Source organism: Prionailurus viverrinus, chromosome X (genome assembly GCF_022837055.1).
Source record: "Prionailurus viverrinus isolate Anna chromosome X, UM_Priviv_1.0, whole genome shotgun sequence".
Taxonomy (NCBI): Eukaryota; Metazoa; Chordata; class Mammalia; order Carnivora; family Felidae; genus Prionailurus; species Prionailurus viverrinus.
This window is the reverse complement of record NC_062579.1, coordinates 26,119,934-26,138,253: the sequence shown is the minus strand read 5'-3', so window position 1 is coordinate 26,138,253 and position 18,320 is coordinate 26,119,934.

The window sequence follows — 18,320 nt, the reverse complement described above, 5'->3', positions numbered from 1 at the left end:
TGGAACTCACGGACCGCAAGATCGTGACCTGGCTGAAGTCGGACGCTTAACCGACTGCGCCACTCAGGCGCCCCTAAATTTCTCTTATAAAAGGGTAACTTCCACTTGGTTTTCAGAGCTTGTCCTGTGTCTGCTCTTTATTAAAAATAGCCAGCTCAAGATAAACCTTATGCAAAGAGGCATATTTTGGGGTGACAATTTTGCTCCCCATCATTCATCACCAGTCCATGTTCATAATCTAGCTTCCTGAACTACTACATATGTGATGAATATAGGGAGACTAAGGTGACCCAGTCCTTGAAGCCTCAAGTATTAGTCTTTGTTAGAAAACTAGCTACATAGTGTTCTGATTTTCACTGAAGCCAAAGAAAATAGTGGGTAAAAATAAGCTGATGTAGCTCCCTACTATCTTCTTTTTAACACTACTGTATTTGCTTCACAGTCTTTGATGTTAGTCAATATTTCTTCTGGATTCACATAATTAACCACTTAATTCCTTTCTCCTTTTGTTTTCTGTATTCTTGTAACTATTTTAGTCAAAAGTATAAGTAAGCCAGTTAGGGACTGCCAGATGTATGCTAGTTGAATAGACTTCAGTATTTCAGGGTGCTCGAAACAATCTGCATCCCTCATTGATTTTTTTTTTGCACAAAAACCAAAGCAAACTTTGCTTTAATTGAGAACAAAATAAATTCGTTTTCTAGAGATAGAATTTTACAAAACTGGAAATATGTCATTATTGCAGTATGTTTTGTTTACACTCTAAAAAGTTATTTTGAGAAATTCTTCCCAAAGTAGACTGTAAAATCCTAGGGACAGGTAAGAGAGGGTGACTCATTTCCATACTAACAAGTAAGTTAAGGAAAGAAAGAAAGAAAGAAAGAAAGAAAGAAAGAAGAAAGAAAAAATTGCTTTAGGTAGAGTTTAAGAGCCATCTGCCTTACTTCTCTTGTCTCTATTTTTCCAAGTATTAGCATTGTTATTTATAATGCTTGTTGAGAAGGAAAATTTTTCCTCTACCTTTCAAGATTCTTTTGTCTGGTATAAGAATTAAATTGACATAAGACAGATTAACAGGAAGAAATAAAATGTAATTACCTATGTATGAGGGCTTCATAAGAATATGAGGCCCACAGGCAGCCAAGCAATTGAAGCTTCTATGTCATCCAGAGCTAAGGATACCAGGGTAGTGGTCTGGGACTTCAAAGGAAGGAAGACAATTCACAGGAAGATAAGAAGAATAAATATTTGGCAAAAAAATATGTTCTGGGCCATTCAGAAATGATGGGACACAGAGAGGAATTTTAATAAACAGAGTTGGCTAAATTTATCCATGTCTACTACCTCAGGTTATGTTATAATGTACTTATCTGTGGTGGATAACAACTCCCTTCCTGGAGCAGGTCCTCTATCTAAACTCTTTTAGGAGGTTAGGATAAATGTCAAAGTTTCTTCCCAAGGTGGCCAGTTTCTTAAAAATAACCATCCTAATATAATGTACCTGCCAAAGAGACACATTTTAGGATGGCAGTTTTTGCTTCCCTGCTTCTTCTTTACTAACTCTAACTAATATTTTGAAAATAAATAAAAATAAAGCTACTGATTGAAACTCAAAATTAAGAAGATAAAAAAAATCCCCTTGCTTATATGGGTCCCATTACTTATATGGTATAAGTACATTTAATAACATTGTGAAAACCTATGTTCTAATGCTTTCCTCTCTATGGAAGTTGCTCTTAATACTATAATTTTACCTAAGTCTACCTTAAGTCCTTTTTGATGAAAAAGAAACTCCAGAATAGATTCTGTACCAATCATCATGATGAGAAAAATCAGTGATACTTTCTAACTACTCAGAGTGCCCGTTTTCATTCTTTCAGTGAAACTAAGTTTTAAACCTATACTCTCCCTGACCTGCCCTATTCTATTGTGAACATGTTAGCTCAGAAGGATTGAGAAGTAAAACCTTGCAAGACAAACCAGCTTTCAGAACCATGTAGTGATATTCATTCTTGTATAAGATAAATGAAAATTATAACTGGTGAGACCATTGCATTCTTAAATGTTTATTCAAATGAAATGGAAAATATGCATGTAGCAAGGGAAATAAAACTAATTCCCAGCAGCAATCCAACAAAATTACTTATACATTAGCAGCAGACATTATAAATGGTATATTTCAGCAATGATTCTTAACCATAATGCCAAACTATTACCAGCCATGCTTCGTTATTACTGCATGCAATATTTTTGACTTTTTACTCCTCTGAATTCTGGAAAACAGTGCAATGCAAGAGACACACCCAACATTTTGATACAGAATTTGTATTGAAAGTAGTGTTGAAAATTTGTGTTGAAAATTCCTTCCATACTTTTAGTTTGAATATAAAATCAGCACAAACCTTATGTATGTGCAAAGGGAATTGTTATAATTTGTCAGTGATTATATGTCTTGTGTATAGAGATACTAGTGCAACCAAATTCTAATGTCACATTGTGTTAATATTGATAGATATGTAGATGTGTAGAATGCTAGATAGATGAATATAGGTATGTCACTACTTCGTGAGAACATTTTAAATATATAGTTCTTAAATTTTTTATCCAAAAATCTGAATATATTTCTCTCTTTTTTTAATATTTTATGTTTATTAATTTTTGAGAGACAGAGAGAGGGGAGGGGAAGAGAGAGAGGGAGACACAGAATCTGAAGCAGGCTCCAGGCTCTGAGCTGTCAGCACAGAGCCTGATGCAGGGCTCAGACCCACTAACTATGAGATCATGACCTGAGCCCAAGTCAGATGCTTAGCCAACTGTGCTACCCAGGCGCCCCTGAATATATTGTTTCTCAAGGATTTAATAAAACTCAGAAGAATTAAAATAATATTTAAATCCTCATATCAGTCTGATTCCAGGAAAGAAAACAAAGCCCTCACCAGATCGTTCAATAGAAAATATTTAAACATGTTGGAAGAGATGAAAATGCAAACCAAAAACATGAAGTAACCCAGAGATTTCAGTATCGGGAAGCTCTTACCTATCCGAGGGATGGAGGGATACAGGGGACAAGACACTTACAAAAAATAATTTAAAATTGATTTAAGACTTAAATGTCAAACCTGAAACCATAAAACTAGAATAAAACATCGGGGAAAATCTCCTTGCCATTAGTCTTGGAAATGATTTTTTGGACATGACACCAAAAGCACAAGCAACAGAAGAAAACATCAACAAAGGGTATTGTATCAAACTAAATAGCTTCTGTACAGTAAAAGAAATCATCAGCTAAATGAAAAGGCAGTGTGCAGAACAGGAAAAAATATTTGTAAACGACATATTCGATAAGGAGTTAATATCCAAAATGTATAAGGAAATACAAATCAAAACTACAATGAGATATCACCTCACACCTGTCAGAATGGCTAAAATGAACAACACAAGAAATAACAAGTGTTGGCAAGGATGTAGAGAAAGGGAAACCCTCTTGCATTGTTGGTGGCAATGCAAGCTGGTGCAGCCACTGTGGAAAATAGTATGGAGGTTCCTTAAAAAGTTAAAAATACAACTGCCCCAGCAATGGCACTACTAGGTATACCTAAAGAATACAAAAATTCTAATTCAAAGGGACACATGCACCCCAATGTTTATAGTAGCATTATCTACAATAGCAAATTATGGAAATAACCCAAATGTTCATCAACTGAGGAATGGATAAAGAAGAAGTGGTATATGTATATAATGGAATATTAGTCATCAAAAAGAATGAAATCTTGGCATTTGCAACAACATGGTAGAGCTAGAAAGTATTATGCTAAGTGAGATAGGTCAGAGAAAGACAAATAACATATGATTTCACTCACCTCTGGAATTTAAGAAACAAAACCAGAGAGCAAAGGGGAAAAAAAGAGAGAGGGAGGGACAAACCAAGAAACACATTCTTAACCATACAGAACAAACTGATGGCTACCAGAAGGGAGGTGGGTGGGTGGATGAGTTAAATAAGTGATGGGGATTAAGGAGTGGACTTGTGATGAGCACAGGGTGAAGCATGCAAAAGTTGAATCTCTATATTATACACCTGAAATTAATATTACACTGTATGTTAACTAATGGGTATTCAAAGAAAATTAAAAAAAAATTTTTAAATAATTTTATCAGTTAAATTTCACCAGGCAAAAATACTGGTCATGTTCACAGGTATTCAATTTCTTTAATCCACCTCTACATGACATCTGTTTGCAATTGCAAAGAAATTTATTCATTATACTCTAATTTTCAGTTTAAAAACATATTTATTTTATATCTGTTGGCCTAAATATTCTAACTTTCAGATAATATCACAAGGTGTTGTGTGAGAATGTTGAATCACTATATTGTACACCTGAAACTAATATCACACTGTATATTTACTAACTGAAATTTAAATAAAAACTTAAAAAACATATATGAATGAAAAAAAGGAATTCATACAACTGTATAGCAAAAAAAGAAAATCCAGTTAATTCAATTAAAGCATGTGCTAAAGACCTGAATAGACATTTCTATAAAGAAGATATATAATAAGCCAGAAGGTACATGAAAAAGTCGCCAACATCACTATTAGTTATCAGGGAAATGCAAGTCAGAACTGCAATGAGATCTCACCTGACACCTTTTCAAATGGCTGTTATCAAAAAGACAAGATAAAAAGTGCTGGTGAGGATTTGGCAGAAAAGGAACCATGGCACACTGTTGGTGGGAATATAAATTGGTGCAGCTACTATGGAAAACAGTATGGAGGATCCTTAAAAAATTAAAAATAGAAGTACCATATGATCCCACAATTCCACTTTGGGTCTATATCCAAAGGAAATGATGTCACTATCTCGAAGAGATGTCTGCACGTCCATCACCAACATGTTTACAGCAGCATTATTTACTGCAGCACCAACATGTTTACTGCAGCCAAGACTTGGAAATAATCTAAGTGTCAATAGATGAATGGATAAAGAAAATGTGGTAAAATTAGACAGATATAGATGTAGATACATAATGGATTATTCTGTCCTAAAAAGAAAGAAATCTTGCCATTTGTGACAACATGGATAAAACTTGAGGGCATTATGCTATGTCAAATAAGTGAGAGAAAGACAGATACTGTATGATATCACTTATGTGGAGAATGTAAAAGAAAACTCATAGAAACAGTAGATTCGTGGTTGCTGTGGGGATGGGATGAGAGAAATGGTTGAAGGTGTGTGCAGGGTACAAACTTTCAATTATAAGGTGAATAAGTCCTGGGGATCTACTGTATAGCATGGTGACCATACTTAACAGTACTCTAGTGTATACGTGAAAGTTACTAAGAGAGTAGTTCTTAAAAGTTCTCACCACAAAAAAAAAAAAACAAAAACAAAAAGAAAAAAGAACAAAAGTAATTATGAGGTAATGGATCTGTTAACAAATCTTATTGAGGTAATCATTTTGCAATATGTACATATAGCAAATCCTTGTATTGTATGCCTTAAACTTACACAATATTATGTTAATTATACTCAATAAAGCCAGAAAAATTTTAAATAAATAAAAGAGGGGTAAGAAGTGGTGTTAAAGTGACACAACGGCTGAGAGGTATGAGTGAAGACCATGAATGAAGACCTTGCCTTTGATAGCAGGAATCACAGAGGAAACATGTTGCAGAAGCAGCAACTTCATGCAGACACTGCTTATTCAGAGAGAGAGGTTGGAAATACTCTGACTCTTCTTCTCTTTGGCCAATCTCTTGCTGCTACCTCTTACTGGCCAAATCTAACAGGAATTCCTTTGGCAAGGGAACTTGGGAAATGTAGTCTTCAGTGGTCGAGATCTGATTAGGCGGACAAAGCAGGGGAAGGGCAAGAATGAATCTGAGGGCAAAGAGATGACTGATCCAACAGATTTCAACAGGAAATCTCAAGAGATCATAAGTGGAAACTACAGTTAACCTGAGAAAAGGTCGTATAAACGCTATAGATATTCATTAAAGTAATAAAGGTGGAACTTATAATTACAATTTACTTTTTAATCATTTTGATACAGAGGACTTTCTGCTGCTGGAAATTTCTTTCATGCGAAGACAGATGAGAGAGAAAGAAAAGGATGTTTTTCTGATAGCTTTGCCTGGAAAGGAGGCATTTTCCTACTCAAATGGCAAGGTTTCCTGAGGAGAAAAAAATGGTCCCTGCTGAGTCTCAGAATGAAAACCACAGAGTGACTGAAGCTTGGGCATAATTACAGATAGCCTAGAAGAAGCATGAAAAATGGATAAGAGACAGTGAATTCCATTTATAAAGTTTACTCCTATGCTACATCTCTCTGAAGTTGTGTGAGGAGGGTTTCAAGCAAAATCCATATACAGTAAGAATACAGAGTAGACGCTGAATATTTGGTCCAAGGAAAGGAGTAATTAAAAACTTAGAGCTTTTTAGATTAGCTGTGAATGTACATAAATTTTGACGTTTGACTTTAGGGCAAGGAAGGCCAAACATGACATACTGACATGTCTCTCATAATCAGCATGGGAAAGTATACCACTTAGGGGAATTATAAGTATTCTTGGATGTAAAGTCCGAAAAACTCTCAATAGAAATTTATCTAAAAATATTGTATGATAAAGACTACACTAACATCAATAACATTCTATAGCGAAGGTAAAAGCTATGTACCATAGGAATATTTCTTACTATCAACTCTGAGAGAATCTGAACATAGAACATTAAAGTACATTTCAGAGAAGTCAGTTGTTCAAGACACTAATTTGATGTAGTACACATTAATGGTTTAATTAATGAGCATTTCCAAAATGTGCTCCAGGGAATACAAACTTCATAATATAAAAAAGATGTTCAAAATGTCTAGATAAGTTTGTGAAATGCTGTATCCTATACAGCTGTATCCCTCCAGGATATTCTAATTTAATAAGAAAATACCAAAGGATCTGAACAGTCCCTTATAGAGAAATCTATTGAAAGTTTTCAGTCTAATGTTTTCCAAACCCTTTTTATCACAGAATCTATTTGAGGCTAAAGTTAAATATTTTGGGAACCTGGTTTTCATATTCTTGCTTTGGGAAACTCTAGACTCATCTCATCACACAAATAAATTTAGAATGCCTGTAAGCATATATGAGTACCATGCTCACTATTATCATTAATAGTAAACATAGTGCTACCCCTTATTAGATATTGTTTATAAGATATTCAGGACTGATAATAAGAATTACCATACTGAGCATCTCCGATAGATCAAATAACTATGGCCTATAAATCATTTATCTCATCACAACTAGTGAAGTAGACATTTTACCCATTAAATAGATGGTAGTGAAATTTCTTTGAAAATCAGAAAATGGGAATCACTTTTTATTTGAAAAACAGAAAAAAACTATAAAGTGGAACTTTTCACAGCAAGTAAAGGAATCTCCCTTCTGTCCATCAGTGGAAGCATCTTCATGAATATCCAGGAAATTCAACAGCGCTCACAGTTAGAAGTACTCTAGCATTTGATACCTTTGGTTATATATGTTTTAGCAGGACACACATGGTTGTGTTCTGGGGGAAATATGGGGCAAGTGTTACCAGCTCTGTTCCTTAACTGGGAAAACATTACTTATGGTAACTTGATCCATTTTATTTTAATCACCATAAATTCCTGGTGATTTTCACTTAGCCACATAACCTCTTCAGCAACATGGAAAGATATCTCCCTCAGGGGCAATGTGACAATTAATATATTTTTTGAGGATTTTTTATTCCATAGTTTTTCACCACTTATCTGTTGAACACTATAATGATGGAGGTTTATGGTGCTAAATAATCAAATGAAAATGCACAGACCAAACTATTAAGGAGCTTCCACAGGAAGGCATTTAACGGGTGTTCTATGATCATTTGCTCTTTTCTGCTTGTCTTTCAAAGTTCCGGATAATATGAATAAGCTCAGAGGGTCTTGAACCTAAGTGTATAATGAAATCTTCACAGAGCTTTCAAGTGAAAAAAAACATAACTGACCCTACCACAAATCATTAAATCAGAATTTCTGGCATGGCATCTAGACATAAGTGGTTTTTTTTTTAACTTTCTACATTTTTCTAACATCAGCTATGACGGAAAACTCTAAATTGGTTGTAAATGTAGTCTCCAAAGTACCAAATGAGGAAGTAGTAGTAGAGGAAAAAAATAAGAGATGAAATAGTATAGAATAAAATAGAAAGGAATGGCATTCAGAGATGACCAAGAAAGTAAAACATAAAAGTATAATCTGTGACAGTAGCATAATAATTTTAATAGGAGCTAAGCTTTGAGATACTATAGGGAAAATCTATACACATGTTTAAAATATAACTCTCACAGAAGTTATCTACAACAGTGATCAGCAAACGTTGCATGGTTAAATCACCTGGGTGAGACTATAAAAAGTTGGATGCCTAGGTTTCTGGAGTTGGCACCTTTTGTTTTGGGGTATTAGTGCTTTTAAAGCTCTAAAAGTTATTCCAATGTGCAGTAATAGATGTTTCTCACATTTGAATGTTCATATCAATAACTGGGGATCCTGTTAAAGATAAGATTCTGATTCTGTGGGTCTGGGGCTGGACCCAAGATTTTGTAGTCTCAGTATTTCCCAATGCTGCTGTTGCTGCTGCTGCTCTAAGCAACACGCTTTAAATAATAAGCCAGAACACTGACTCTCAAACGTGGCTGCATACTGGAATAACCTGGGGAAGTTTAAAAGCTGCTGGTCCAGGTGGTGTTACAGATAAGGTGTAAATATGGTATAGATCACTCATTGATATGTCTTTGATTGCCTTTCTCCCTTCCCCACCTTATCTTTTCCTTCTTGTGCTTCCTTTCAAATCAGTTACCTACAACCCACATCCTAGTGTCAAAGTTGACTTTTGGGGATCCCATGCCAAGACCCCATCCGAAGTCTTGCAACACAACTCATCTGAGTAAGGTATTCTCTTCCTCTTTCCTCTTTTTTCAAGGTTCCATTTTTTCAAGACAATATCTTTTCTAATCCCTCCAGTCTAATGCACTTTCAGTCTGACAGAAAAAAAAAATTGAAACAAAATAGAAGCTGAGACTTGCCATATTTTTCTGTCACTTCATAGCATTGCCCCATGCACTCCCAATAAATTAAACTGTGATTTTTTATTATTGTGAGTCTTGCTCTGAAAATGATTCTAAAACCCTGCATGCTATTCTTAACTACTTTTTTTTTCAAGTTTTAGCTCAACTTAGTTTACTCTTTCATGAAATCACTCCTAGGAGTCCAGATCCTCTAGCTTGTATTCACTGTTGGTCATTTTCTTAGAGTTCACTGATCTGACAATCTCATTTTCCACAGTTTGAGAGAACACGTAAACAAAGAAAGAAAAGTATGTAAAGAAGTAGAAGTCATACAACAGGGACTTTTCCATCCATCCATCCATCCATCCTGTCATTCCACCATTATTTACTAACTTTCCATTGTGCATCAGTGAGGTGTCTAAATACTGGGAAATAGAGTAAAGAGGACAGACATTTTGACTAATGAAGATTTAGTGACCATAAAGCAAAGATATTCTAATTTCATATTATGCCAATTACTGTAAAGGAAATACAGAGTATGATAGAGGTGGGACTTTGTGTTGGGATGTGTAACTTTATAGATGATGGTTAGTGAAGACTGCTCTGAAGAGATATTTGAGACAGTTTCCAAAGGCTCAGCCACTTTTATTTGCAAGGGGATGTTTTAGGCCATTACCACATCAATAAATAAATACAGTTCTAACTGTACTGTTAGATTCTTTGGTTTTACAAAGTCAGACTAACTTAGCACAGGGGTGCCTGGATGGCTCAGGAGGTTGAATATCCAACTCTTGATTTTGGCTTACATCGTGATCTCACTGTTGATGTGATCGAGCCCCACATTGGGCTCTATGCTGACAGGGCAGAGCCTGCTTGGGATTTTCTCTCTCTCTCTCTCTCTCTCTCTGTCTCTCTCTCTCTCTCTCAATATAAATAAGTAAATAAAACCACTTAAAAACAAAAGGAAAAAAGTGCAAAGGGGCTGGCTGCTAGATACAGGTACACTTAGAATACAAATGAGACTTAATAAAGAATGTGATAAATCTCTGTGTACCAAGGCAGGAAAATGGCTAATAGAATTTAATAAGGTTTTATAATGCATCATATATATATATATATATATATATATATATATATATAGTTTGTCTTTGCTTTAATTTATCTGTATTTGAATAGTCATGGGGTATATTTGGAAAATTGCACAGTAAACTGTTAGCAATAATTCTCTTCAGAGTATGAGATTAGAGAGAAAGTGGTAAGAGGATTTTGCTCAGGGATAACTGATGCCCTCCAGGTTTCAGAGTATATTTATAATGTATGCTGTGCATTATTTTTATAATATATACAATAATTATAAAAAAGAGGAAATAGAAAAATAATAAGCCAGGTCATGGTAGATAGTACAGGTAGAAGTAAATACCAAATAAAAAAAATAATTTAAAATTTTAAAAAATGAAAAAAATTAAATTAAGATTTAAAAATTAAAAAATAAGATTTAAAAAATAAAATCCATCTACACAAATTCCTGAAACATAGGTTCTTTCTTTCTTTCTTTCTTTCTTTCTTTCTTTCTTTCTTTCCTCTTTCTTACCTTTCTTTCCTTAAGAAAAATCCTTTTAGGAAACTGGTATTACCATTTTAGAAGCTTTCCATCACAAATATTTAAGTACAAAAACTTTGCTGCTCGTGGAGATAAGCGCTTTAAATATGTACAAAATGAACTCAGTGCATCTTATTACTTGATAAGTGGAATGCAAGAGACACAAAGGATTGAAAATTTTTCACTGTGGCCCTCACATACTTTTACAGTATTCCTCTCCATACTTACTGATAAAATGTAAATTTCCCAGCCTTCAGCTGCAGTTCACAAGATTGATCCCTCCCTCTTCAGAAAACCAATCTGAAGTAAGTATACCCTAACCAGCTGGTATCTGACCAACCCTACTGCTAAAGCTAAAGTTCTATTAAAAAATCTGTCGTTACTCCTCTAACCAGAACATTCCTTCTTAATATGCATGTTGAAATAAAGGCTTAAGTTTATTAGTTTTTTTAAAATTTTATTCTACAAATGAGTACTTTAAATTATTTAAATATAAGTATAAAAGTATAGAGCTCAGTATAATATAATTTAATAATATAATATAGACATATGAATAGAATGAATAATGAATAATACCTGGATAACACAATTTGATTATTTCACAGTTCTGTAGTTCAGAAATCTAGGTTATCTCAGCTGGTTTCTTGGCTCCAGGTTGCAGAAGGCTGAAATCAAGGTATTGTCTGGCTGGACTCTTATCAAAGACATGTTCATTCCTTCTCACCTGTGGAACCTCTCTGACTTCCCTGTCATTCTTATCTCTCTCCTGCCTCCAGTCAGAGGAAGTTCTCTGCTTTTAAGGGCTCATGTGATTATATTAGGCCCACATGAATAATCAAAAATAATCTCCTTATTTTAAAGTCCATAATATTATTAACATGTCCAGAGTCCTTTTTGCTATGTACGATAACATGGTTACAAATGTGGACTATACTGGCTTCTAGATAATAAGAACTTTAATAGTCTCCTAGTAAAAAAGCTATATGCACATGTATATGTATAATATGCATAGAAATAGTATAAAAGTTATATTCTATGGAAGTCTCTATTATCTGAATTTACCAAAATAAACAATTCATTTACAGTTTTAAAAAGAAATAGTATTTTAAAATAAGGAAACACAGGAGGAGGAAAAGTGCTTTGTTTTAAATTTATAATTGATTGAATTTTTAATTCCATTTTTGGAATAATATTTGTTACCCTATTTCCTTTTTGTGACAAATTAGAAACAAAGAGGTTGACTATTCAGTATGTAAGATTATAATACCTAATCCAATGCACTCCCATAACTTCCTGTTGCTAAGGCGTGAGGATTAGAAAGTATTACAAGATATGTTGTGTTTTATAAAGTATAAATTATACGATCACTAACATATAATACACTATAATCTCCTTATAACATAAATCCCTACTAATACTTTGTAGAGAATCTTTCATGGTTCATAGTATGAAAAAATAGAGTATTAATAAAACTAGAGACCCTGATTCTATATTTATAATTTTTTTTTTACCATGCCTACTATGTAACTTTTCCTCATACACATAAGGATATTTATGTACTTTGGGTACACCATGCTTTCAGATTTTTCTAGTAAAAGTAAAGGATATAGTTGAAATCATGTAGAAAGGTATATTAAATAGCTATCAACATTTGGAAACAAAGTACTAAAAAGAACTACGAAATTTATATGTTTAAGGAAAATGCTTCTGTATGTAAAAGTCAGATATTCACTCCTAATTGCCTTGGTAGATACAAATTTAATCTTTATGGAAGAAGAAGGTTAATTTTAGTTGATTCTAAAAAACCAAAGCACAGTTAATTAGAAAAAGAGTAATTTTCAAGGTAGACTTTACATGCTCTGGGCAAAGGCCTTTGCAATATTTTCAGAGTAATGTTTCAGAGTTAAGTGCAGAGCTGAATTTTTGACCCTGAAATATTTAGTACTCTATAAAAAGAATCATGAAACCAACATATTCCCATGAAGATGTAACTAAAATAAATAGTGCCTAAAATAAACAGCGTTGTGATTTTTAAACCAGACATATTCTAAATGGAAAAAAAAATGTGTACCTCTGTATTAACTAGACTAAACATAAATTAGTTAAAGTGGTCTTCAGGCAAATTGTGAAATAAATCTAGAAAAACGTTTAGATAATGAGGAAAGTCACACTCTAGAGCTCTACAAGTAAAAAATTTCCTAGGCTAAAGAGTGGCAGCCTCTAATCATGGGATGCCTGTGGTCTAGAATAAAGTGATACATTTCTAAGCAGTGGTGAAGAACGGCTGTTCTCTAAATCAATAAATGGTTCCTAGTGCAATTGACTATCCATTAAAAATACAATTAATTTAGACATATTTCAATTCTACATAGAAATAAATTGTAGATGGAGTAGAGAGCTATACAATAAAAAAATAGAAGTTGAAAAATTAAATGTCACAGTGAGGAAGGCCTTCCTAAATACCAGAGAAGGAGCCATAAATAAAAATATTAACATATTTAATATATATCATAATGTCCAATGGAAAAATACAATGTAGGAAAAAATTGTAGCATATTTAATATATGCCATAATGTCCAATGGAAGGATACAGTGTAGGAAAAACTTGTAAGTCATTTTATAAACCAAAAATCATTTAAAAAACATGACTTTCTACATTTTCCATAAAAATGACACAACCCAATAAAACGTGAGTGACAAACTATTTGAGGGCAAATCAGAAAATATAAAATATAAGTGGCCAATAATCATATGATAATATACACAAGGTTATTAAATATTATCAGAGAACAAATTAGAACATTGCAAAGTATCATAATTCTTAATCATATCATAAGATCTATAATATTAGATGTTAATGAAATTGTGGGAAAATGGGTATGTGAATACAATTTTATTGAAGTAAACTTGTGAAGCATTTCTGGAAGGTAATTTATTGGTATCTATCAAAATGTGAAAAGCCAATACTTTTTTTTTTAACAAATTCCACTTCTAAGGATTTATTTTATGGAAACCCCACACATGTGTCCAGTAATCACTGTTCTAGACATTCATTGCAGCATTGACTATATACCCTAAAAAAAACAAGTAAATGTAAAACAGCCATCATAGGAGAATGGTTAAATAAATTGGCTTGCAACTTCTCTGTGTAATGCTGTGTCATTATTTTTTAAAAATAAAGTATATATTGTTAGGGAAATAAAAACTTTATAAATCCTTATGTAAGAAACAAAAGCATATATGGGTATTTGAGTATCCGTGTGTAAGTAAGTTGATGGAAATTTAAATGGACAAATAGCCACCAATCTCTGGACAAATACTATTCTCTAAGTAGTAGAATATAAGAAGGAGGGGAAAGAGATGTATTTATATTTCACTCTTTATACTTTTGTATCATTTGGATGTTTTACATTGTATATTCTTGTATTACCTCTGGAAGGAAAGATGGAAGGAAGGAAGGAAGGAAGGAAGGAAGGAAGGAAGGAAGTTAAAAAAGAGAAGGAAGGAGGAATGGTGTATTCCTGTATTACTTGTATAATTTAAGGAGACAGAAAAGAAGAGATAAAAAGAGGGAATAAAAAAGGAAAGAAGAAAAAAAGGCTGGCTGGTCTGTCTTAAAAGGCAGGAGTTTTGAATTTTTGTTCCCAGGGTATATGTACATTATAATCACTCAAAAAATATTTGTTAAAACAATAAAGGAAAGGGAAAGGTGGGAGGATAGAATTGATTTCTATGAATTTGTCTCAATACCTGGAAAATAGTACAAATAACAGTGTAATAATATCTCTTGTGATCACTTGTATTTGTCCTAAACTACATGGTAGAATGTGTTTTTAATATATACTCTTGCAGATCACATAATTTAAAAGCGTATAAGTACTAAAAATATTAGAAATCAGACATGGAAGCAATAATGTATCAGTCCACCTAGATCAGTGTTTAAATTTTCAGTGGTAAGACTGTGCTTTTTCTAAGAAAAATCTTTGGAAAACAATACTTTTTTTTGTTCAAATATTTATTTTCTGTCAACAGGGTACTAATATTGTAGTGTGTATTTCATTAGTCATAATTTCTATCAAACAGTTATAAGTTAAAATATACATAAAAGAGTTGAAATTAAATTATGAATTAGGAAGTAATGGATGATAATACTAGGACAACACATTTAATTAATAATGAAACTTTTATCTGTAATAAATTTTCCATTCCTTCCTCCATTTCATATTTTTCTTTCCTACATTCATATAAAAACTTCTAATAAAAAAAATATCAGCTTATCACATTTTAAGCTAATCATAATTATTAAGTGTCATTTCTTTTTAATTCTCACATATTTTGCACTTTATTCCTGATATTTGCATTGGATCTCTAGACAAATGATGGCAGTGTTTAGTTGTCATTTTGGAGATTTAATGCATATTGTATTTTTAATTTTCTCCATGTATTTATTCATATTCTTATTTTATTCCTATTTTATTTTCCTATCCCTTTCTAATTATCATACATTACTTCTTTTTTTTAAGTGTATTTATTTATTTTGAAAGTGTCAGAGAGACAGAGAGGGTGACCAGGGGAGGGACAGAAAGAGAGAGAATCCCAAGCAGATTCTGCACTGTCAGTGCGCTGACGTATGTGGGGCTTGAACTCATGAACCACAAGATCATGACTTGGGCCGAAATCAAGAGTCGGACACTCAACCAACTAAGCCACCCAAGTGCCCGTAACATGCATTCCTTCTATGTGAAATTCTATGATTCTAATTATATAATATGACATCTAATTAATTAGTTTATCCAACAAATATTTATTGAGTGTGTATCCATTACTATTTTAGGCACTAGAGAACCAATAGGAAAAATACCAGTATCCATCATGGAGCTTCTATTTTAAAGGAAAATGACAGACCATAAACATAATAAATTCACATATGTTATTTCAGGTTGTAAAAATTGTGATGAAAATGATAGGATAAAGGGAACAGGGAGCGCTGGGGAAAGGCAAGAATGAAACTTCTCAAAGTGATAGGAGGTGAGGGAGGGAGCCAATTATGTATCTAGGAACTGAGATTTCTAGACAAAGGAAACAAGTACAAAAAACGGAGACAGAAACATAATGGTGAGATTCCAAGAAGAATAAGGCCCGTGCCCTGGAATGGAGTTGGATAGGAATAGAAGGATGGGGGGTATGTGCACAGGAGCCAGGAGGCAGAATGATGCAGGTCACCATTGATAAGCCTTCATAAGCATTTTTACTTTTATTCCAAGTGAAGAGGGAAACCATTGTAGGCTCTTGAACAGAGAAATGACATCATCTGTCATGCATTCATAAAGATCTCTTCAGTTGTTCCTGGAGAATAGACTTTAATGGAGCAAAGGCAAACGCAGGGCAACAAGGAAGCTGTGTATAACCCAGAGAGATGATGGTGGTTAGACTACAGTGGTCATTTGGATGCTCTGAAACCATTTCAGAATCTATAAATATTTTGAAGGATATAAACTAAAAGTACAGTAAAAAGGTAAAGAATTAACGATGACTTATGCAAATAACAGGAATTTACTCAGTTTAGTTAAGCACAAAGAATTACTGTGGGGCTGTTCATGAGCTAAAACTAGAACTGGGCTGTTTAGTCAGGAAACATGGCAGCCCATGGATTGCTTTCTCCCTCTGGGAATCTCTGCTTCATTCTGAAGTGAGGCCTGCCAAGACCAGGAATTACTTGATGAGGTGTTTTTTTTGTTTGTTTGTTTTTGTTTTTTTTTTCTTATTTGACTAGAGCTTCAATTAGCTTTTGAAATATGATGGATTTAACTATAAAACCAGAGAGAATATTTGAAAAAAAAGGAAAATATTGAGGACAAAGAAAGAAGGACAGAATTTTGAAAATTAGTGGTCAATAATTAGAAAATAGAAGGGAAGAACAGAAACACAGTGACAGAAAGTAAAATGAACCTGATGGAATACTTTTATAACTTCACTGTCACCGCAAATACCCAAAGAAATCTTGAAAAACAAAATTGGAGCTGGAGGCACCACACTTGCAGACTTCAAGACATATTACAAAGCTATAATCATCAAGACACTATGGTACTGGTACAAAAACAGACACTCAGGAATGGAACAGAATAGAGAACCTAGAAATGGACCCACAAACGTATGGCCAACTAATCTTTGACAAAGCAGGAAAGGATATCCAATGAATAAAGACAGTCTTTTCAGCAAATGGTGCTGGGAAAAGTGGACAGCGACATGCAGAAAAATGAACCTGGATGAATTTCTTACACCATAAACAAAAATAAACCCAGAATGGATGAAAGACCTAAACATAAGACAGGAAGCCATCAAAATCTTAGAGGAGAAAGCAGGCAAAAACCTCTTTGACCTTGACTGCAGCATCTTCTGACTCAACACATCTCTGGAGGCAAGGGAAACAAAAGCAGAAATGCACTATTGGGACCTTATCAAGACAAAAAGCTTCTGCACAGTGAAGGAAATAATCAGAAAAACTAAAAGGCAACCAATGGAATAGGAGAATATATTTTCAAATGACATATCAGATAAAGGGTTAGTATCCAAAATCTATTAAAAACTTATCAAACTCAACACCCAAAAACCAAATAATCCAGTGAAGAAATGGGCAAAAGACATGAATAGACACTTCTCTGAAGAAGACATCCAGTTGGCTAACCAACACATGAAAAATGCTCAACATCACTTATCATCAGGGAAATACAAATCAAAACCACAATTAGATACCACCTTAAACCTGTCAGAATGGCTAACATTAACAACTCAGGCAGCAACAGATGTTGGTGAGAATGCAGAATCTCTTTTGCATTGCTGGTGGGAATGCAAACTGGTGCAGCCACTCTGGAAAACAGTATGGAGGTTCCTCAAAAAAATTAAAAATAGAAATACCCTATGACCCAGCAATTGCACTACTAGGTATTTACCCAAGGGTTACAGGGGTGCTGTTTCAAAGGGGGCACATGCACCCCAATGTTTATAGCAGCATTATCGACAATAACCAAAGTATAGAAGGAGCCCAAATGTCCATCGACAGACGAATGGATAAAGATGAAGTATATACAATGGAGCATTACTTGACAATCAAAAAGAATGAAATCTTGCCATTTGCAACTACGTGGAAGGAACTGGAGGGTATTATGCTAAGTGAATTTAGTCAGAGAAAGACAAATATCATATGACTTCACTCATATGAGGAATTTAAGATGCTAAACAGATGAACATAAGGGAAGGGAAGCAAAAATAATAATAAAAAAAAACAGGGAGGGGGCAAAACATAAAAGACTCTTAAATACAGAGAACAAACTGAAGGTGGCTGGAGGGGTTTTGAGAGGTGGGGGATGGTCTAATGGGTAAGGGTCATCAAGGAATCTACTTCTGAAATCATTGTTGCACCATATGCTAACTAACTTGGATGTAAATTAAACAATAAATAAATTTAAGAAAATAAAACATCACTGTCACATAGTATGACATGTTCATATTTAATGGCTTTTGATTCAGTAGCAAACATCATTTTCACTAAGGAAAACTTCTTTTAAAAAGGAGGTTAGAGGCACCTGGGTGGTTCAGTCAGTTAAGCGACCAACTCTTGATGTTGGCTCAGGTCA